Genomic DNA, 21,988 nt, shown 5'->3' on the forward strand with positions numbered 1-21,988 from the left:
AGCCCTGCCACTTTGTAGGTGTGTGATCTTGGGCAAATTACCAAACCTCACTGACCTACAGCTTACTCAGGTGTAAACACTCATAATGATCACTTCTTGTGAGAATTCATTGAGATATTCAATGTAAAGAATCCATCGCAGTTACTGACACATGATGAGCACTCCACTCTAAGTATTAAATTATGTACATTGTTGTGCTAAGAAGATAATAAATAGACGTTTTTATTACTTTTAAGGTTTGCTAAAAAAATGTTCCATTGTTCTTCTCTTGGGGGAGTATTGATTTCAAAGTTGATCTTGCTAGTTTCAGTCAATTTCCTGAATTCACTGAACTGTTCTCTGACATGCCTTCAGCTAGCAGAGGGCGTTAAATGAAAATGTAGAAGTTAGTCAAGAAAGACCACATATTATATGATTCAACTTATATGAAAGGTCCGGGATAAGTAAAGCTATAGAGACAGAAAGTACTAGGGCTGTAGAGTTTGGGGGAAATGAGGAGTGACTGCTAATGTTTATGGGTTTCTTTTGGAGGTGATAAAAACATTCGAAAATTGTGGTAATGGTTGCACAACTCTGTGAACATACTAAGAACTGCTGAATTGTGCACTTTATTTTTTTTTTTTTTAATTTTTTTTTTCAACGTTTATTTATTTTTGGGACAGAGAGAGACAGAGCATGAACGGGGGAGGGGCAGAGAGAGAGGGAGACACAGAATCGGAAACAGGCTCCAGGCTCTGAGCCATCAGCCCAGAGCCTGACGCGGGGCTCGAACTCCCGGTCCGGGAGATCGTGACCTGGCTGAAGTCGGACGCTTAACCGACTGCGCCACCCAGGCGCCCCTGAATTGTGCACTTTAAATGAGTGAGTTTTATCGTATGTTAAAGCTGTTTTCTTTTTTTAAAAAAGAAAAAAGTAAGAAAATGTAGAGTGGTTCTGTGGTAGGGTCCCCTCCTTAAGGAAAGAAAAAAAAAAAAAACAACCCAAAACCTCAAGGCAACCTGGTTATACACGTAGGTGACAACATCCCTCATGACCTTGTAACAAGAGACCACTTAATCAGACTACAAATTTGTATGTTACCATATATGGGAGACAAGTAAAAAGCATATAAAAAACTATGTCACGTGGAGTTCAGGGCTCAGTTCTTTGGGTACGAACGCAACTGAGCCGCACTGGCATGAGTAAAGTTGCTTCCTGGAAAGAAAAGCCTCAGTGTCTCAACCCTCTGCGCAAGAATCCTGCTACAGTTCTGAATTTGGTAGGTTGCTTGCTACTCTTCTGTACTCAAGAAATGTCTTCAGAAGCATAAAGAGTAAGAGAATTGTTTTAAGTTAAGCATAAAAATGACAGCCAATGTTTTAAGAGTTTAAATTTAGATGCTTTCACATCTCTAGCAAATGTTGATTAATGTGCACAAGTTTCTGCAAAACCCCACAAAACTTTGTTAGTATTCCCAGGCATTTGCTACTGTGTCCTTCTTTTTTTTTTAAAGATTTTATTTTATTTATTATTTATTTTTTTTAAATTTTTTTTTTCAACGTTTATTTATTTTTGGGACAGAGAGAGACAGAGCATGAATGGGGGAGGGGCAGAGAGAGAGGGAGACACAGAATCGGAAACAGGCTCCAGGCTCTGAGCCATCAGCCCAGAGCCCGACGCAGGGCTCGAACTCACGGACCGTGAGATCGTGACCTGGCTGAAGTCGGACGCTTAACCGACTGCGCCACCCAGGCGCCCCTATTTATTATTTTTTAATATAATTTATTATCAAATTGGTTTCCATACAACACCCAGTGGTCACCCCAACAAGTGCCCTCCTCAATGCCCATCACCCACTTTCCCCCAAGATTTTATTTTTTTAAGTTATCTCTACACCCAATGTGGGGCTCGAACTTACATCCCCAAGATCAAAAGTCGCACGCTCCATGATTGAGCCAGCCAGGCGCGCCTCTTTGTTTTTCTTAAATAAATAGCCACTCTTAGCAAGCTGAGTGATGGCCTTATGTAAACAAGAATCCACAAAGTGGAGAAAAAGAGATAAAAGCAAGTGCACATTTTGTAAAAAATGATTGAAAAAACCTGGTCTTTAAAAAAAATTTTTTTTAATGTCTACTTATTTTTGAGAGAGAGAGAGACACAGAGTGTGAGCAGGGTAGGGGCAAAGAGAGAGGGAGACACAGAATCCGAAGCAGGTTCCAGGGTCTGACACCCAACAGACTGAGCCACCCAGGCGCCCCAAGAACATGGTCTTTAATTACATAGACAAAACCTTTTATTCTAGAACTCAGCAGGTGATTAGGCAGTGGGTAAGGGGTCCGTCCCCACTATTTCCCACCACACATCATGTTGCCCAGAGCCTCTGGGGAAGAAGAGGCCTAAAAAGCCTGCCTTTCCCCCCTTCTCTTCTCTCCAACACCCAAGACAGAGTGGCCTTGAGACATGGTGATTCCATAACCTTCTGGACAGGAGTATCAGGGAGCTGGCAGAGTGAGGAAGAATACCTGTGCATGCGTTTGGGTCCCACTCTTACCGACATGAGTACCTTGAGAAGTTTGGGAGATGCCTGTTTTTTTTTTTTTTTTTCCAACGTTTATTTATTTTTGGGACAGAGAGAGACAGAGCATGAACGGGACGGGGGAGGGGCAGAGAGAGAGGGAGACACAGAATCGGAAACAGGTTCCAGGCTCTGAGCCATCAGGCCAGAGCCCGACGCGGGGCTCGAACTCACGGACCGCGAGATCGTGACCTGGCTGAAGTCGGACGCTTAACCGACTGCGCCACCCAGGCGCCCCGGGTGATGCCTGTTTTAAGCTTATCACTTATGGTGCCTGCCTGCCCACAGGGGCCAAAGCCAAATTGGCCCAAGAGCAAGGAATACATCAACTGGCTGGTAAAGTGTTTCATAGTACAATAACATAAGGTTCTTTGTTTGGAAAAATAAAACCTTCTTTTATTTTGAAAATTCACACGTATATAGTAAAAAATTCAATCAATGCAAAAGGATAGGTGATGAACAAATGAATTCCCCTTTATCCCAGACCTCCCCACCCCCCAGATCCAGACCTCCCAACCCTACTTCCCAGATCTAAATGCCATCAACCACTTCTTGCACATCTACTAGTTTTTTGTTTGTTTGTTTTTATGCTGTAGTAACAAATGGCTACAAAATTAGTGGCTCACATAACACATATTTGTTGTCTTACAGTTCTAGAGGCCAGAAGTCCAAAGCGGATCTTACTGGGTTAACATCAAGGTGTTGGTGGGGTTTCATTCCTTCTGGAGGCTCCAGGGGAGAATCTGATTCCTTGCTTTTTCCAACTTCTAGAAGCCACCTGTATTCTTGGCTTGTGTCCCCATCCTCTATCTTCATAGCCAGCGACAGCAGGTTAGCCTTCCCCCTAGTCACATTACTCTGACTCTCCTGCCTCCCTCCTCCACTTCCAGGACCCTCGGACTTACATCGGCCCCACCCAGACCATCCCACATAATCTCCCTGTTTTAAGGTCAGTCAATTAGCAACCTTAATTTCCTTTCATTAAGTAACATAACATATTCACAGATTCTGGGAATTAGGACCTATTTGGGGAAGCCATTATCCTGCCACCACAATATCCTTTATTTATACATATAATTTATATACACACACCATTTCTCCACCTGTCTCTCAAAAACAGATAAGTGTTGGGGCGCCTGGGTGGCTCAGTCGGTTGAGCGTCCGACTTCAGCCCGGGTCACGATCTTGCGGTCTGTGAGTTCGAGCCCCGCGTCAGGCTCTGGGCTGATGGCTCAGAGCCTGGAGCCTGCTTCCGATTCTGTGTCTCCCTCTCTCTCTGCCCCTCCCCCGTTCATGCTCTGTCTCTCTCTGTCTCAAGAATAAATAAACGTTAAAAAAAAAATAAAAAAAAAAAAACAGATAAATGTAAACACACTACACATGCTCTTCTTATCTTTCTCTTCCGCTGTCTATTAATGTATCTTGAGGATCTTTCCAAATCAACACATCTAGCTTTATTCAGCCTGCATGAGATCATTGTATGTTCTCCTGGAAATAAGAACTAATCAATACTGAGCAGATGAAATAAATAGCAGCGCGAGGTTACACAGAGAGAGACCTTGAGGCATAGAGACAGCAAATGCAAGTTGAAGTTGCCACGAATCAGGAATGAGATATGGCATAATAATGCATCATAAGGTGTGAGGTACAGAGAAAGTGACAATAGCTTACTTATTGAATGCATTCCTTGCACTAACTAATCTTCACGACAATCCTATGACAGGTCCTGTTATTAACTCTTTTTGAGAAATGAGGAAACTAGTGAGGCTCAGAGAGGTTAGGTAACTTGCTTTGGGTCACACAGCTAGAAAGTGTCAAGGGTTGGGATCTGAACCCAGATTGTGTATGGTTTGTCTGATTCCAGATCCCTGTTCTTACCCGCACCGTGCCAAGGTGTTGGCAGAGAGGATACTGGAGCAGATCACATTAGTGAAACGTCTGCAGTGAAGATTCAAGACACTGAGTTTCCAGGGACTGTCTTGAATTCAGTGTGTTTTATTGGGACTGTCATTCTTTTATTTTTGAGTTCATTTATTTATTTAGGTGATCTCTACACCCAACGTGGGGCTTGAACTCATGGCGCCAAGATGAAGAGTCGCATCCTGTTCTGACTGAGCCAGCCAGGTGCCCCTGGACTGTCATTCTTGTCCTTTACTGCCCCTGATACCACAAGAAAGAGGCAGTGAGGCTTTGGAGCTAGGGAGACTTGAATTCGGACCCAGATTTTGCCACTCGTTAGCTATGTGACCTTCTTGAGTTTCTGTTTTTCATCTGTCGAATGAGTTTATAGTTGACCCTTGAATAGCAGGGGTCTGAACTGCTCAGGACCAGTTATACTTTCTCTTCCTTATGATTTTATTAATAGCATTTGTTTTTCTTTCCTTCCTTGTAAGAATACAGTGTCTAAGACGTATAAAACACATAATATGTGTTTTATAATATGTTACCATTATGTATCATTACAATATGTTAATAGACTATTTATGTCATCAGTTAGGTTTCCAGTCAACAGTAGGCTGTTAGCAGTTAAGTTTTTGGGGAGTCAAAAGTCATAGGTGAATTTTTTTTTTTTTTTTTTTTGAGACAGAGAGAGACAGAGCATGAATGGGGGAAGGTCAGAGAGAGAGGGAGACACAGAATCGGAAACAGGCTCCAGGCTCTGAGCAGTCAGCACAGAGCCTGATGCAGGGCTCGAACTCACGGACCGCGAGATCATGACCCGAGCTGAAGTCGGACGCCCAACCAACTGAGCCATCCAGGCGCCCCACATATGTGAATTTTTGATTGCGTGGGGGGTTGGTGTTCCTAAACCCCCACGTGGCTCAAGGGCCAACTGTAATCAGACCTAACTTGCAAGGATAGCTGTAATCCTTAGAGATGATGAATATGAAATGCTGGGTGCAGGCTGAGGTCCTCAGTAGTAACTAGGTGGCGGCATTACTGCTCCCGGAGGATATTTTGGAAATTTGTGGAGGAATCTTCAGATGACAACATGGTTGCAGAGGCACTGCTGGCAGAGTTTCTATTTAGCCCATTTGGACCAGTACGTTGTGCTGTCTGGCATCTATTCTGATTGGTTGATAAGTCCATGCAATCCTAATTGTTAAATATTTCAAACATCACTGCCCCCCCCCCACCCCTACCACCAACATTTAGGAGGGGGAGCCAGGGATGCTGAGTGTCCGCAGTGAGCAGGGTGGGTGACCAAAAAGAAGAATTATTCCATGTCTTGGCCAACATTCAAATATCTCACCAGACATTCATGCGGGTGAAAAAATCTGTTCATGATAATCTAAGCCTGGAACAGAATTATATTTTACGTGTAAACACAACATGTTTTTTGCGTGATTACTTTATTACAATTAAAAAAAATATATTTATTTACTTTTGAGAGAGATACAGACAGACAGAGTGTGAGTGGGGGAGGGGCAGAGAGAGAGGGAGACACAGAATCTGAAGCAGGCTCCAGGATCTGAGCTGTCTGCACAGAGTCTGACGGGGGCTCGAACTCACGACCTGTGAGATCATGACCTGAGCCGAAGTCAGTTGCTTAACCAACTGAGCCACCCAGGCACCCCTTTGCATGATTTAAAACACACTATTTTTTTTTTCACTAATTCAACTAATTTACTAATGCATTCACAATGCAACTACTAGAGAGAGAGAGAGAGGGGGAGAGAGATTCTCAAGCAGGCTTTGTGCCATCAGCAGAGAGCCCAACATGGGCCTTGATCCCATGAACCATGAGATCGTGACCTGAGCCAAAATCAAGAGTCGGTCACTTAGCTGACTGAGCCACCCAGGCGCCCCTAAAGATTTCATTTTTAAGTAATTTCTAAACTCAACCTGGGGCTCAAACTCACCACCCTGAGATCAAAAGTCACACACTCCACTGCATGAGCCAGCCAGGATCCCCGAAGATCCTCACTTTCTGATACGTACATTTTTGTGTAGTGACCTCCCATGTTGTATCAGATTTGGTCTATGTGACCAATAGTATACAACAGAAGTGATAGGATGTCACTTCTGAGGCTAGAAGCTTCCTGCTCTCTCACTTTCTGTTAGATCACTTGCTCTGGGTGAAGCCAGTTGCCATGACTTGAGGCAGTCTTGCACAGGGGCACATGTGTGCAGGAACTGAGGCCCCTAGACAACAGCCATGTGAGTGAGCATTATTGGAAACAAAGCCTCAGCCAAGCCTTCAGAAGCATGCAGCCACCACTGACAGGTTCACTCTAAGCTCACGAGGAATCCTGAGTCAGAACAACTGAACTAAGTTGCTTCCAGATTCCTGATCCTTAGCTATTATGTAAAATAATAAATAAATGCTTGATGTTTTAAGTTGCTAAGTTTGAGGATAATTTGCTACATGGTAATCGATAGTTAATAGAGTAGACATACATGAAACTCTGTAATCTCATAATTTCATTAATAAGCATTGTAGCAATAGTTCATATATGTTACCCTTCTAGTGTAAAGAAAATCAATCAATATGGCAAAAATTACAGGTTGAAATGATTAATTTGGGGGGCCACATTTTGCGTTTCTGTGTTATCACATACTGTCCCTAGAGGTCTCCTACCTAACTTCTCTCTGGCTTCTTGTACGACTGTACTACTGTGTCTTTCTTGGACCCATCATCTGTTCTCTGTTTCCCATTGAGGAATTTATCTTCCTATCAATCTTTTAAACACTGGTGTCTGAATATATCCTTGACATAGCACACTTGCAATATTTCATTGCCACCTTTTCCCGGATCGTAACATAGGTGATTTTTTTTAAGTTTATTTATTTATTCTGAGAGAGAAGGAGAGAGAGAGCAGGGGAGGGGCAGAGAGAGAGAGGGAGAGAGAGAGAGAGAATCCCAAGCAGGCTCCATGCCATCAGCACAGAGCCTGACACAGGGCTTGATCCCATGAACTGAGAGATCATGTCCTGAGTAGAGAGTAAGAGTCGGATGCCTAACCGACTGAGCCACCCAACATCGGTGACTATTTTAACACAACACTTATAAAAAAGACTGACTCATCTGTGACACTATCATACTTCTCATTTTCTCCATATCTATTTCTGTCTCTATTTCTACTGAGGTTAGGTCCCCATTTTTTTTTGTTTAAAACTAGTTTTTGTTGCTGTTGCTTTGTTGTTATTGTTGTTTTAGTGTTCTAAAAAGCCAGTTTGAGGTTGTTTTTCCGGTTACTCGCAACTGAAGGAGCCAACTGATAAATGTATCCACTGTCGTCAAGAGTTTAAACTACAGAGAGAAAGGTTTCCTCTTCTGCCTGTGTCATATAATCCCCTAAGCTTTGGTATCATTTCCCACCCGAAGATCAGTCTTTCTCCCAAATGATTGATCCTTTCGGGAGAAGGTCATTTCAGATCCACAGGAGTGTGATCTTAGCCTCAAGACCTTCATCCAAATACAACAGTTCTACTGACTTATGTGAAGTCTTTTTGTTACACAGCCCCATAAGTTTATGGAGGAAGAGACAGTATTTTAGGAAGTATATGTTTACATATTATGCTTTAGTCTTTCAGTTCCTGTAATACACATCTAGCATGTACTTTCAAAAGATGGGAAGTGAATGCCACTCCATTAAAGTTCGTGAAACAGCGCTGAGATAAGAACAAACCAGAATCTGTGGAACCTAGTGCAAAGGACAGCTTGAGTTGTTCTTTTTTCTTAGTAGGCTTGAACCAACTGGACCGGATTCTACCTGTCCACTTTTAGGTGAAACAGTCTTTTACAACCTGTTCTCGCCCAAACCTGAAAAGGTCCTGAAATCACAAAGACTCCAGAATCTAGGAGGGCCTCTCTGAGGTTCTTAGGTAATAGGAATTTAAGAAAACACATACTTAGGTAGCTACATGATGGAATACCATTTGAATCAGAGCAGGTGTGAAGTTTTGTTGAAGCTGATTTGCAACTTTATGAAATACTCAAATCAGTACATTTGAAAGGCTGACGTTGAAATGTGGATATCAGTAACTTAATCCCAATATATTTCAAATGCCCGTATTTTTGAAAGCACAACTATATATATGTGACTCTCTTTGTAAAGTAGAGGTTTACAGAATGAGAGGGAAGCTAGTTGCATTAGTGTAAGTCCCCACTCACTTCTGAAAAAGCAAATGAAGGTATGTACATCCTAAGGGCAGGTCAACAGAAACATGTTCCTTCAAACATGGAGGTAAGAATTTTCTAATAGATATTCTGTAAAAAAGCATTTAAAAATTCTCTGGAAATCTTAAAATACTTAATACTTCAAAAAGTGTGAGCATTAAGACTATGAAAAAACTCCTACCTGTCCCCCAATATCCATTCTTCCTCAGTACTGAAACCCCATTTCCCAGTCTTCCTTTGCATTTCACGGAGCTAAGTGACTAAGTTTTTGCCAGCAGGAAGAAAGCAGAAATGGTATATGCAGCCTTTGGGAAATGCTTCTAAAGAGAGGGGTGTTCCCTTCTTTGTCTTCTCTTCTGCTAGTTGGAATGCAAGCATAATGGCTGGAGCTACAGCAACTCTGTTAGACCATGAGGTGATACTGGGAATGGAACCATATACCTTCCAAATGCCCATATATTTGAAAGCATAAATACATTTGTGACTCTCCTGCTGGAACAATGAGTCTAGATCTGTCTCATGATGTGTCAGACTAGCACTACACTAACTCTGGACTTCTTAAACATAAGAGAGAAATACCAATTTTTGTTTAAGCCACTGGTATTTTGTGTTTTCCCATGCTACTTGCAGCCAAAGCTAATCCTAATACGATAATCAAAAAAGAAGCAAGATCTAAAACCTTATTTAAAAAAAGGCAACTCTCATATGTTGATAAATTGTGTTAAGTTATATAATTAACTAGTTTTAAGGTCGCATATATTTCAAAAGTAAATTATTCAACAAATATTTATTTTTGAATTTTTTATTGTTTTTTATTAAAATTTTTTTCAATGTTTATTCATTTTTGAGAGACAGAACACAAGCAGGGGTGGGGCAGAGAGAGAGGGAGACACAGAATCTGAAGCAGGCTCCAGGCTCTGAGCTGTCAGCACAGAGCCCCGTCTGGGGACTCCAACCCACAAACAGTGAGATCATGACCTGAACCGAAGTCGGACGCCTAACTGACTGACTGCGCCACCCAGGTGTCCCTCAACACATATTTATTGAATACTAGACCCTAGTACATGTATCAGAATGATGGATAATGTAACTATAAATGTATTACTTGCAAAGTGACAAATATAAAAGAGAAAAGTAGTGTCTTTGAAAATGGGACCTGAGGGATAGTGGGAAAACGCCACAAAGCAGGGATTGTTCCTCTTACATGTGTAAGATCTATAGGAGTCATAATAGAAGAGGATGGCATTCTACGATAAGTTGGGACACAAAACCTTTATTTCATCATACCACAAGTAAAAACGTTTTAAGATTCCCATTGATAATTCCCGGAAATCCGGTGTCTTTTCGTCACACAACTAAACGGCGTTTTGTATTCTGTAGGAGATTTAGAGGGGACTTTCAAAAGCTATTGAAGTTATGCTAAAAATTCAAGATGCAATGTCTTTATTTTTATCTATTGACTAAGTAAGCTCTACACCCAAGGTAGGGCTTGAACTCACAACCTGAGGATTAAGAGTCACATGCTCTACTGACAGAGCCAGACAAGCACCACAACATGTAGTGTCTTTAAAGGAGACAGTTGGAAGAGACCTGACTACACGGAAGCCAAGCGTCTGGGCGGATCCCTGGAAAAGCATCAGGACAGAATCAGAAGACTAGCTGTATGGTGCTGGTTACCTCGTGTAACAGTACTAGTTGGTGGCCTTAGACGAGTAACTGCGCTTTTCTAGGCCTCCATTTCTGAGCGTGGGGATTAGAAACGGGCATCCCTACAGACCTTCAGTTCCGTGGAACCCTTTTCTGGAGCACGTGCCCTACTCTGGGCAGCTCGCGCGGCCAACGCCGCTGGGCCTACATGCAAAGAGAGTACCTGCCCTCTGGGTCTTGGGCTCTCCTCGCGCATGACCTCACGGATGCTGCGCTTGAAGTTGGCTAGCAGAAACGCATCGGTGGGAACCGGGCCCCAGCCGCCGTCGGGAACACAGCAGGACCAGTCAGGTTTAAGCGACCGAGAACCCTAAGGCGTGGGGTCAGCCGACAGCTCCGGGAGGTCGTGGAGACCTGGTACCCTCGCCCCGCCCAGTGGCGCCTCTGCCCCGCCCCTCGAGCCCCGCCCCGCCCCCGACCGGCCACTTGCTGCGTGCCGATTGGTCGCTGCGGTGCGCACGGCGCCGCGCCCCGCCGGCGCCCCTAGCCTAGCGCCCGCCGTCTGCTCCCGGCTCCCCGGGACCGAGGTGGAGCCGTGGACGCCGGCCGGGTCCAGGCACAGCCGCCTCTTCCTGTGCGTGAGCGCTTGGGGTCGGCGTAGGGGTCAGGGAAGCCAGGTGAGTGCGGTCGGCCGGTCTCGCGACGCGCTGGTGGCTCGTGCCCCCCGTCCGCGCGTGAGGAGGCGCCCCCGGCCAACCCGGCCTGCGCGGTGCGGCGGCGCCCAGCCCGGCCTCTCCTGCGCCCGGCGCCGCCCGGTGGAACGGGCCGGAGGAACACCCGGGCAGCCTGCGGACCGGGGGGCCTCCGCCAACCTCTCCGGCCCAGCCCGCCTCCCCTCGGGCCGACCGCGGAGGTGACGCGCGGGGACCCGCACTCGACCGGGGAGGGCCGCATCGCCGCGTTACCTGGCCGTCGATTGCTTGTCGGGGAGGTCTGGAAGATTCCCATCTCGAGCCTCTCGGCTTCCCAGGGCGACGGGCAGGGGAGAGAGGCGGTGGACGTCTCGCTCCGGGAGTCTGGGGGCGACTCGGGTACTTTGTCGTCCCTCTCGCGTTCTCAGAACCATTGCTGAGAATATGGTCCGTGTTGTGTGGACTTTCCCGACTCTGACCTTAGGAGAGTCAGGTACAGAGGTGGGAAGAGGAAATGTTAGAGGCTCAGCGTTCTTTTGAGAATTAATCATAAAGTGTTGAACGACCTTTTAGGTAAGTAGCAGCAGAGAATCGCCACTGTAGCAATGGTAGTTGGCTGGGGAAGACCATTTTGGTTTTTAACCAATTAATTGGGTTCCGAGTTAATCGCTGGAAAGTGCTTTATCTGTAATGTAAATATATGACCTTTTTAAAGCCAAAGCAGTGTTAAGATCGACTGTGCTCGTTCCCTTGCTGCTGTCAGTGCCTTGTGAGCTTGTGCGTGTGTGGGGGCGGGAGTCAAGCCTGCGATTGGAGTAAATGTGTAGTCACCATTATGCCTCTCAAAGACATTAATTTCTCTTCTCGGTGTGTCCCACCTCTTCCCTCAAACTCTTCATCTATCTGCACCGTAAATCCCCTTTCTTAACAATTCCCAAGGCTCTTACTCCCGGGCTGGTCACACTTTTCCTTTCCATCGTCTTTAGTCTCTTGTCTTCTCGTGTTTCAGATCGGCTTAGGTTTCAAACGGAAAACAAACGTTAAGCCTTCTTACCGGTAATAGTGTTGCAAGACTCTTCATTCTTAAAATAAAAATCGAAAGTTATCTTGAATGTTAATGCTGCAGGAAAAGCAGGTTTAATGAGAGCAGCAGGAGGATGTAGTTTTCCTCTTCCGGAGACACACCCTCCCCTCCCCACCCCACCCCCATCCTCTGTCCACTAGGATTACAGCAGCCTTGACTGGCTGGTCTTTTCTGAGTTCACTTCTGGAGTCCAGGGTAAAGAATCTGTCTGATTAGTTTATCCTTATTTTCTCCTTTTAAAGTGATAATGGTAATATAGGCTGTAGAAAAAAAAATTTTTTTTAATCTTGGCTCTTTTTAAAAATTTTATTTATTTTTAGAGAGAGAGTGTGCATAGCACAAGTGGGGAAGGGGCAGAGAGAGAATCCCGAGCAGAGCCTGATGCAGGGCTCAGACTCACAAACCATGAGATCCTGACCTGACCGGTCAGGAGTCCAATGCTTAATTTATTGAGCCATCCAGGCACCGCCGGCCCTCATTTTTAAAATGCTGCATAGTATGCATTGTTCACATGTACTCTAATATATTTTATTGGTCCTGTACTGATGGACATTTTGGTTGTGTCTAGATTTTAGCCATTAAAAGCCTTGCTGCATGAAAATCCTTCTGCCATTGTAGGATAAGTTTCAGGTAGATAATTGAAACAGATGATTGTACTTCAGTATAATTTTAGTGCCCTTTTCACCAGGAATATTTTTTATAACTTAAAAAGATTTTGTAACTTAAAGGCAGTAGCTAAATTTGTTTGATTTAAATGCGTTTCTTGGGGCGCCTGGGTGGCGCAGTCGGTTAAGCCTCCGACTTCAGCCAGGTCACGATCTCGCGGTCCGTGAGTTCGAGCCCCGCGTCAGGCTCTGGGCTGATGGCTCAGAGCCTGGAGCCTGTTTCCGGTTCTGTGTCTCCCTCTCTCTCTGCCCCTCCCCCGTTCATGATCTGTCTCTCTCTGTCCCAAAAATAAATAAACGTTGAAAAAAAAAAATTAAAAAAAAAAATAAATAAATAAATGCGTTTCTTAGAACCTGTGTGTCCTTTTATATTTAGAGACCGCATCAAGAAAATTTTGAGGACCAGGTTAAATAATGGTGAATTTTTTAACTTTGTTTCCACTTAGTGGTGTTGACTTTAAGGTTATGTTCACTCATTTGATTGGTTTGGCAGGAATGAATAGAGAAGGCCTTCAGGAAGAGAAAATGTGAACAGACATATTTTATGTACATTCCATCCTATGGTAACCCCTTGAATACCCAATCATAACAATTTCTTGTTCTCTTTTAAAATAAGTTCCTTTTAGGGGCGCCTGGCTGGCTCAGTCGGTTGGGCGTCTGATTTGGCTCAGGTCATGATCTCACGGCTTGTGAGTTTGAGCCCCGCATCGGGCTCTGTGCTGACAGCTGGGAGCCTGGAGCCTGCTTCTGATTCTGTGTCTCCCCTCTCTCTGCCCCTCCCTTGCTCATGCTCTGTCTCTCTCTCAAAAATAAATAAACATTCCAAAAAAAATTAAAAAATAAATAAATAAAATAAGTTCCTTTTGTTGCAAAATATATCCCAGGTGTACAAAAAGTATGTATACATATGTACGTATATATTTGTATATGTGTGATATATGTGATTTATACGTATATATATCATATGTGGTATATATGAACATATATTTTTAAAAGAGTATGAATGCTGTGATCATTGTATTTACCATCAGATTAAGAAACAAAACGTTTGCCTCCTTCTTCCAGAGGTAGCCTCTGTTCTGATCTGTTAATCTTTCTCTTGCTGTTTATTTTTATTTATTTTTATTTTTTTTTCAATGTTTATTTATTTTTGGGACAGAGAGAGACAGAGCATGAACGGGGGAGGGGCAGAGAGAGAGGGAGACACAGAATCGGAAACAGGCTCCAGGCTCTGAGCCATCAGCCCAGAGCCAGACGCGGGGCTCGAACTCACGGACCGCGAGATCGTGACCTGGCTGAAGTCGGACGCTTAACCGACTGCGCCACCCAGGCGCCCCATCTCTTGCTTTTTAAAATAAACTTTACATACAGGGCGCCTTGGATGGCTTCAGTTGGTTGAGCATCTGACTTCAGCCTAGGTCATGATCTCGCCGTTCTCGAGTTCGAGCCCCATATCAGGCTCTGTCCTGACAGCTCACAGCCTGGAGCCTGTTTCAGATTCTGTGTCTCCCTCTCTGTCTCTGCCCTTCCCCCCCCCCCCCCCCCTCTCAAAAATTAAAATAAACATTAAAAATTTTTAAAAATAAGCTTTACATATATATACACACAAATATACACATAGACATAAATGCACACACACAGTGGACATATACACAGATACCCATCCTAAACAATATTTTTGATTTTGATTGAGTAGTGTTACAACAAAATTCTCATGCAAATAGTGAGCATGTTTCAAAGTTTTATTTAACTGTTATAGAGAGTGCCACAAAGAGCTGGTTTTGAGAGGATTTAAAGAATATATGTAGTCCACAGGGAAAGGAATGTCTGAACAAAATTGTCAAGTTAGATATAATTGGTTAATGTTCTACACAGCAACGAAATCATAATGCCTTTGGGATTACTCTTTCCTACAAGTCTCTAAAAATCATAACCCCTTATTAATTCTCCAGTTAAACCTTATAGGACTATAAACTGTGTCTTTATTAACAATGAATTTTTCATTAAGTAAACTATTATAACGAAGTTCTTTTCCCCTGAGTGTAGATGAATTCCAAACAGACTTATTAGAAAATACTAGAGCTTTCTAAATTTGAGATTAAAATTTTGTTTTACAATTGTAAGTACAAACCTGAGTGTGTAAGGAAAGGACAGTATTGTCATGATTATAGATGGAGTTTTCCAGGAAAAGATGAGCAGAAGAGAATGACTTCAGCTTCCCTGACCGTTTACAGCGGGACTTTCAGTGGAAGTTAATGAGTAGTGTCATGAGTGAGTCCTAGGAAATGGACCACACAGTAGGGCATCTGGAAGGCTCTAGTGTGGGCCTCATACAAGGCACATCTTGTTTTATTGTGCTTTGCAGATACTGTCTTTTTTTTTTTTGTTTTTTTGTTTTTTTTAAACAAAGTGCAGGTTTGTGACAACCCTGTGTGGAGCAAGTCTATCAGCACCATTTTTCCAACGGCATTTGTTCACTTCATGCCTCTGCGTCACATTTTGGTAATTCTTGCAATATTTCAAACTTTTTTGTTACTATATGTGTCATGGTGATCTGTGATTAGTGATTGCAACTTGCTGAATGCTCAGATGATGGTTAACATCTTTAGCAATGAAGTCTTTTCAAATTAAAGTATTCACCTTGTTTTTTAGACATAATGCCATCACACACTTGGTAGGCTACGGTATAGTGTAAACGTAACTTTCATATGCACTTGGGAAACAATAATTCATTGGACTCATTTTATTGGGATATTCACTTCATTGCCACAGTCTGTACGGAATGTATAATATCTCCGGGGTCTGAAAGGACAGCAGAAGCGCAGGCAGAGGGCATGGGCTGCTCTGTATTTTCTGCTGTTCAGCTCACTGTGGCTTGCCCAGAGTTAACAGCGTGGCTCAAAGCAGAACCTTTCTGCCTCGGGGCATGAATGGCCTCTGCTGGTGCAGCTGCGGGGCTTTGAAGGAGAGCAGGAACTGTGTCACCGTATGGTCAAGATCAAACCAAGCCCAGCTGGGTACAGATAGGAATCTGGGCCAGGTTTCGGGGCGTTCAGTCCTCAGGTTAAACAGCTGGTGTGGCACCGGGGACATGTCTGTCTCAAGTTACACTACTTCAGTCTGACCCGCTTATCCTCCTTGTCTGGGGCACAGCTGGAACCTCTTTAGGTCTCCTGGGTTGGATCTTTCCTGTATCCTGGATTATCTCTTTTAAAAGTTATTTTTGGGGCACCTGGGTGGCTGAGTAGGTTAAGCGTCTGACTTTTTTTTTTTAATCATCTGACTTCTTTTAAAAAAATTTTTTAATGTTTATTTATTATTTTTTAAAAAAATTTTTTTTTCAACGTTTATTTATTTTGGGGGCAGATTTAAAAAAATTTTTTAAGGGGCGCCTGGGTGGCGCAGTCGGTTAAGCGTCCGACTTCAGCCAGGTCACGATCTCGCGGTCCGTGGGTTCGAGCCCCGCGTCGGGCTCTGGGCTGATGGCTCAGAGCCTGGAGCCTGTTTCCGATGCTGTGTCTCCCTCTCTCTCTGCCCCTCCCCCGTTCATGCTCTGTCTCTCTCTGTCCCAAAAATAAATAAACGTTGAAAAAAAATTAAAAAAAAATTTTTTTTAAATGTTTATTTATTTTTGAGAGACAGAGAGATAGAGCATGAGCAGGGGAGTAGCAGAGAGAGAAGGAGACACAGAATCTGAAGCAGGCTCCAGGCTCTGAACCGTAAGCACAGAGCCCTATGTAGGGCTTGAACTCACAGACCACGAGATCATGACCCGAACTGAAGTTGGACGCTTAACCGACTGAACCACCTAGGCGCCCCATCATCTGACTTGATTTTGGCTCAGGTCATGATCTCATGGTTCATGAGATCGAGCCCTACATGGGGCTACGTGCTGACAGTGTGGAGCCTGCTTGGGATTCTCTCTCACCCTCTCACTGCCCCTCCCCTGCTCTCTCTTTCAAAATAAATAAACATTAAAAAAAATATTTTTATTATTGAAGTATAGTTGACATACAAGTTACATTAGTTTCAGGGGCACAACCTAGTGGTTTAACAATTCTGTAGTTACCATCTGTCACCAGACAAACTTATAATCTTATCAACTCTATCCCTTATGCTATACTTTTCATCTCCTGACTTGCTTTATAACTGGAAGTTTGTGTCCTTTTTCTTTTATTGATTGACTCTCTCTAATGGTGCTCAAACTCCAGTAGCTTCTTGACAAGAAGAGTTACATTTTTTGGAGACCTTCCCTGTCTGAATATGTTTTGATTCTATCCTCATACTTGACTGATACTTTGTCAGGTAATAGAATTTCAGTTGAAAATAATTTTCCTTTAGAATTTTGAAGTTCCCTCTGCTTCCACTATTGCTGTTGAGAATTCCAAGCATTATGATTCATGATAATTAGTATTTGACCTGCTTTTTTTTTTCTGTCTCCAAACTTATAGAATCTCCATATTGACCACATTGTTTTGAAATTTAAAGTGATGTATCTTTTAAAAAAATTTTTTTAAATGTTTATTTTTGAGAGAGAGTCAGAGCATGAGTGGTGGAGGAGCAGAGAGAGAGGGAGACACAGAATCTGAAACATGTAGGGCTTGAACTCACAAACCGCGAGATCATGACCTAAGCCAGATTGGACGCCCAACCGACGGAGCCACCCAGGCACTCCTAAAATGTATATTAGTATGGGTCTGTTTGCATCCATCAAGTTGAGTATTTGATGGACCCTTTAAATCTGGATATACAGTAACTTCTGGGGAAATTCTCATGAAATATTTTGTTATTTTCTCCCTTCTATTTGCTTTGTAGTCTTTCTTCTGAAATACCCGTTATATGGATGTGAACATTGTAAAGGTCTTCTAATTTTCTTATCTGTTTTCCATCAGCTACTTATTACTCTCTGCCCAGTTTATGTACCAGAAACCATAGCCTCGGGAGGTTTAAAGCTCAACAGTGCTGGCACATAGCAACTAATCCTTAGATTTTCTTAACACTGATTTCCCAACCTTTCTATTTGGATAAAAAAAAAAATGTTTTCCAGGGGCACCTGGGTGGCTCAGTCAGTTGAGCGGCTGACTTCGGCTCAGGTCATGACCTCATGGTTTGTGAGTTCGAGCCTCGCATAGGGCTAGGGCTGTCAGCACAGAGCTCACTTTGGATTTTCTGTGCCCCTCCCCCCACTGCCCCATCCCCGCTTGTGCTCTTTCTCTCTCTCAAAAATAAATAAAAAATATTAAATTTTTTTTCCATGATCATGTTTTTTTATTTCCAAAGGCTATTTTTTAGTCTCTGAGTATCTCTCATGATAGCTTCCTATTCTTATTTAATAGATGCAATATGTTCTCTCATCTCTGAGGTTATGATGATCTTGTTTTAATTTTTCTTTCTCCGCATAGTTCTGCAGCTTCCCATTTGGAAGGAAGAGATCTGGCTGCCAGTCTCCTGAGCCAGAGCAGAGGAACAGTAGTCCCTCCTGTCCAGTTTTTGGTACTTCCGTCCTGCCGATCATCCCCAGATCCAGAACACAAGCAATGGGGCGGAAACACCTTAGGCTTCTGCCAGGATATGGAAGAAGCATTTGGCACCATCAAGAAAGAAAGGACAGGCTCTGGGGACCTAACTTTCTAACTGCTTCCCCCGTGTCTTTCCTGGGTTGCTTCTCAGCTTTCCCCGCCGCTGGCTTGGGAACCCCGCTCTCTGGGTCGTGCTGTCAGTTACCATTGCCCGGCAGCTTGCCAGATTTGAGGATTTCATTGCTGTTTCATTGCTATTGCTTCTTTTCTCTTCCTTTCTCCTTATCGTTAGGAGTTTATGACTTTTTAAAAACTCCCTTTGTTGTAGTTTTAGTGGAGCTCAGGAGTGAGCCAAATGGAGATGCGTGTGTGCAGGCGGCTGTCTCTGCCAGAAGGAGGAACAGTTTCTCTGGACCCAAGAGTCATAGCGGTATTGCCAGGAACAGTGTTTGCTACAAAGTAATCGAACGTATGTGAACCCTCTTTTTGGTAAGGAGTTGTTGAAGGTACGTATGAAGTAATCACAGTTGCTGTGATTAATTCTCCCTTTCTAGGGATGTGCTGTCATCACCCCAGTTTACATACCAGAAAACCACAGCGTAGGGAGGTTTATAAGGAGGTTTAAAGCTCAAACAGCACTGGTACATAGCAACTATTCCCTAAAGAGTAGAATGGATACATAACCTGGCCAAGTAGGCACAGCTGGGAAGAGGCTGGACATGGGATTGGGCCCAAGCCAGTGTTCACTCCAAAGCCTGTACTTTTTTTTTTTTTTTTTTTAATAACTAGTTAATTAATTTGAAGTAGGCCCTATACCCATTGTGGGGCTTGGACTCACAACCCCAAGATCAAGAGTTGCATGCTCTACCGACTGAATCACCCTGCGGTCCTCAAAGCCTGTACAGTTTGCTGCTTCTGTATGGTTAATGCTGGAAGATAGTAATTCCTTTGAACCTTTTTTTTTTTTTAATGTTTATTTATTTTTGAAGGAGAGAGAGACACAGTGTGTGTGGGGGGCGGGCGGGGGCCGAGAGAGAGGGAGACACAGAATCCCAAGCAGGCTCCAGGCTCTGAGCTGTTAGCACAGAACCCAATTAGGGTCTCAGACTCACAAACCACAAGATCATGACCTGAGTCGAAGTTGGACGCTTAACCAACTGAGCCACTCAGGCGCCCCGTGTGTGTGTGTGTGTGTGTGTGTGTGTGTGTGTGTGTGTGTAATATTATAGATATATATTAAACTCATATATCTATTATAGACATATATATTTCTATATCATATGTAGTATATATGATCATAGATTATATATTGTATATCTAATATAATACATATCTGTGTTAGATGTGAAATATTTGAATATATTTGTGTCTATAAATAAATCTAAACATATATATATATATATATATATATATATATATATATATATGATTTAGGGGCTTGCCTAACAATAGGTATTTAACAAGAAGTATTGGCTTTCTTCTCCCTTCCTTTTCTTTGTGGCTGGAGGTACAGTGTCAAGATGGCAGGAGATAAGAAAGCTGTGTTAGGGAGAAGTTGCAAGTACCCTGTACCTTTTGGAATTTATCTCACCAGCTATTAGAATGAATGGCATGATCCAATCTGGGTTTTAGAAAATTCTGGCAGAATATGGACTTGGGGAGGAAGAAGGAGGATTTTAAGAAATAACATGTTTGACAATATTGTCACAGCAGAACTGATTTCCCTCACCCAAATGATGTTTTTTATGACCATCAGTTTAGATAAACCTAGGTATAAAGTTGCCTCTGTTTCTTTTTGTGATGGGACAATGAGACATGTATGCACTTCACATTCTGAAAGCTCTAATAGTTACAGTCAGTCTTTCAACAAGTGTTTGCCTAGTGTATTTCAGGCACTGTGCTAGGCCCTGGGAATGCTACAGCGAGCCAAAGTAGACTTAGACTGTCCTTCATGGAGCTAGCTCTCTACAGGGGGAGGTAAATATTAATCAAATAATGAGATTAATAGTGCAGGACTAGGGGGATTATTAGATCTGGTTGCGGAGTTAGGAAGTCATGAAAATCAGTATCATATGAACTGGTCCGTCTTTCTACTCTTACCCCTTACAGTCTGTTCTCCCACAACAGCCTAAGGGATCCTTTCTAAATCTAAGTCACTCTGCTCAGCACTCTAATGGCTGTCTATTTCGGTCAGTAGGAACCAGAGTTCTCACAGTGGCCTATGAGGCTTTGTAATCATCCTTCCTTGCCTCTCTGCTACCTCTCTGATCTTGTTTTCTCCTCCTCTCCCCTCTCACTCACTCTGCCTCAGCCACACTGGCCCTGCGGTGCTACTTGAATACCCAGACGCTGTCTTAGGGCCTTTGCCCCTGCTGCTGTTCTCTCTGATAGACATCCACAGGGCTGGCTCTCTCTCTCCCTTCGTCTTTGCTCAGCTGGTGCCTTCTCAGTGGAGTCTGCCTTGACCACCAGTTTGACACATCTGCCGGCCCCATGATTGCCTGCACTCCCGATGCTCCTTACTCTGCTCGTTTGTTCCCCCCACGGCACTTACTGCTTTCTAGCATCGTATATAATTTACTTTAAAAATTATGTTTAGGGGCACCTGGGTGGCAAAGTCGGTTGAGCGTCTGACCTGATTTTGGCTCATGTCATGATCTCACGATCTGTGTGATTGAGTCCCGTGTGGGGTTTTGCATTGACAGCATAGAGCGTGCTTGGGATTCTCTCTCTCTCTCTCTCTCTCTCTCTCTTTCTCTCTCTCTGTCTCTTCCCCTCCCCTCCCCTGCTCACACTCTTTCTCACTCTCAAAATAAATAAATACACTTAAAAAAATGATGTTTATTGTTTTCCACTCACATACTAGGCTCCACATAGCTAGTGCTTTTTATTTGTTCTTTGATGTATATTAACTGTCCGGTTCCTGGAATGTAGCAGGCACTGTAAATAAACATTGAATGAGGAAGTGAAAGCTGATATTTGAGTGAAAAAGTGCTAACTAAGCTGACGTCTGTGGTGTGAGTAGGAGTTAACTAGGTGAGCTGGGAACGGAGAGGTATCAGACAGAGGGTGTGTGGGTTTTCGGTGGGGTGATTTAGCAAGGATGGGATACCAAAAGAGAAGCCAGGATGCCTGGAAAGAGTCAGGAGAAGTGTGAGAGGAAGCTGGGGCCAGTAAGGCCTGGGCTGTACTATAGAGTTTTGTCTTTATCTTACAATACACTGGAGTGAAATTAAAGGTCTTCAGCAGGAGGGAAATAGGAGAGTTGTGCCTTTTTAAAAACAGTCCTTGCAGCTGCAGTATGGAGGACATATTGACGGGGGCAGGAGTGGATGTGGCTAGGTGAGTTGGGAGGCCACCGTAGTGGAACAGGTGAGGGGGGAGTACTTGGGTCATGCGGTGCTGGAGGCGGACTGAAGTAAGGAGGCTTAGTCGGGTGGTGGATTGGATGTCAGAGGGAAGAAAGAAGCAGCAGGGATGACCCCTGGGTTTCTGGCTTGTAAAACCGGATGGATGGTCCATTCATTCATTGCAGGGAATCCTGGAAGGGGATCAGGTTTGGAGGGGGAGATCATGAATTTGGGTCCTGACCTGTTGATTTTGAGGTGATTTTGAGACAGCCAGGAGATGTCATGCGGGTAATTGGATATTTCAGGCTGTGAATCAACGGCATTGAGCAGTACTGGAGGGGAGGATTCACCAA

The 21,988-nt window shown here is 43.6% G+C and overlaps 1 protein-coding gene across 5 annotated transcripts in view; it reads left to right on the forward strand.

The window, feature by feature from the left end:
* The first annotated feature begins 10,887 nt into the window (after positions 1 to 10,887).
* TMEM50B (transmembrane protein 50B) overlaps positions 10,888 to 21,988 on the forward strand; it is a 35,338-nt gene continuing 24,237 nt past the window's right edge. For 2 of the 5 annotated variants that reach the window (XM_045501499.1, XM_045501503.1), the window contains exon 1: positions 10,893 to 11,002. The gene's annotated coding sequence lies outside the window, so the exon portion shown is untranslated. Of the gene's footprint in view, positions 11,003 to 11,230; positions 11,511 to 15,162; positions 15,269 to 21,988 lie in introns of those variants that run through there. The other 3 variants (XM_045501500.1, XM_045501502.1, XM_045501501.1) reach the window with 3 other exon arrangements.

Source organism: Leopardus geoffroyi, chromosome C2 (genome assembly GCF_018350155.1).
Source record: "Leopardus geoffroyi isolate Oge1 chromosome C2, O.geoffroyi_Oge1_pat1.0, whole genome shotgun sequence".
Classification (NCBI taxonomy): Eukaryota; Metazoa; Chordata; class Mammalia; order Carnivora; family Felidae; genus Leopardus; species Leopardus geoffroyi.